The 1,315-nt window shown below is 37.3% G+C and overlaps 1 non-coding gene across 1 annotated transcript; it reads right to left on the bottom strand.

The window, feature by feature from the left end:
- Positions 1-991: 991 nt before the first annotated feature.
- On the bottom strand, positions 992-1,112 carry LOC118989021 (small nucleolar RNA SNORA32). Its single transcript, XR_005066919.1, has one exon. It is a non-coding gene; the product is annotated as a small nucleolar RNA SNORA32 (small nucleolar RNA).
- Between the last annotated feature and the right edge of the window lie 203 nt (positions 1,113-1,315).

Genomic DNA, 1,315 nt, shown 5'->3' with positions numbered 1-1,315 from the left:
TGGAGGCCTTGACCACTATTGTCTTTAGGGCAAAAACAACTGACTAGATTTTGATGTGAACAGGCACCTGGGCAGTCCTTACGTAATTTTAGATCGATTTCTATAATGTGTCTGTCTGCCTCTGTTACGTGAGTTTTAAAAATTTACATGAAAATCATTTCACCATGTAATCTTTTGTCACTTGATGTTTTTTCATTCCACTTTGTTTCTGAGTTTTATTCATATTGATTGATAGAACTATTTCATTCATCTAAATAGCTGTAAAATATTCCATGGAAACAATACACCAGAGTTTGTGCATCCATTTCCCTCACGGGACCATTGGCCAGTTGATATGTTTTTTGACTGCACACAATGCTTCAGTGACCTTCTTGCACATGTCTTCAGGAGCATGCGTGCGGGGGTCTCTAGCACAGTGGCTCTTATATGTGAGGGTGCAGTAGAAACAACACAGGCTTCTGCAACCTACCCCAAAGTTCTTGATTCAAGAGCTATAGGGGAGTCCCACCAAAATCAAATTTCCTTTCCTAAATTTTATTTTTATTCTCTATAGAAAACATTAGAGAAACTTTAAGCCAAAAATACATACTCACTTTGTACAAAAAGTGCCAAGATTTTTTTATTATCTGTAACATAGGCACAGTTATTGAAAGTTAATCAATTTTTATTTAAGGAATTTCACATGTTCTGAGTCCTTAGTTTCTCACGAGTCTGAGGAACTCATGAGCTTTTTGCTCAATCCAATCAGTTGCCACAATAGTCAGTCCTCTATCAGGGGAATAGCAATGATCATGTGATCACAAACTCTTTGGTCACTAGCCACCTGGAAGGATTAGCTAGACAAAGGACATCTGGAAAATTCCAGAAATCTAAGACAGCTGTTATAAAAACTCACTGATTGCAAATGGCTATTACAAAATCACATATAGCTTGTGTAATATTTCTATTGGACAGTGCTGATCTAGGCAATGAAAATAAGTAAGGGTTAATAAATTGTTTCAAATAGGCTGAATGCTAGCAATATAGCAGAAAGAAAACCTAGTGGGAAAATGTTGTGTGGTCATGTCCACAGCAAAAAATTGAACTTCTAACCAATTCCCAGGTGATGCCGATGCTAATGAAGGGACCAGACTTGGAGAACCACTGCTTTAGGGTTGATACAGGTAACAATTTTGTCCATTGGATATGTACATGTTTTTCATTTTACTAGAGATTTTCACACTGCTAGGGATTTCCAAACATCCAGAGTGTTTGCACCAATGTATACCTACTATCAATGCATGCATCCCTATTTCTCACTATGTTGCCAGAAGTT

This window comes from Sturnira hondurensis, unplaced genomic scaffold (assembly GCF_014824575.4).
Source record: "Sturnira hondurensis isolate 20B ecotype Veracruz unplaced genomic scaffold, ASM1482457v3 Scaffold0006413, whole genome shotgun sequence".
Classification (NCBI taxonomy): Eukaryota; Metazoa; Chordata; class Mammalia; order Chiroptera; family Phyllostomidae; genus Sturnira; species Sturnira hondurensis.
This window is presented reverse-complemented; position numbering and strand designations above follow the sequence as displayed.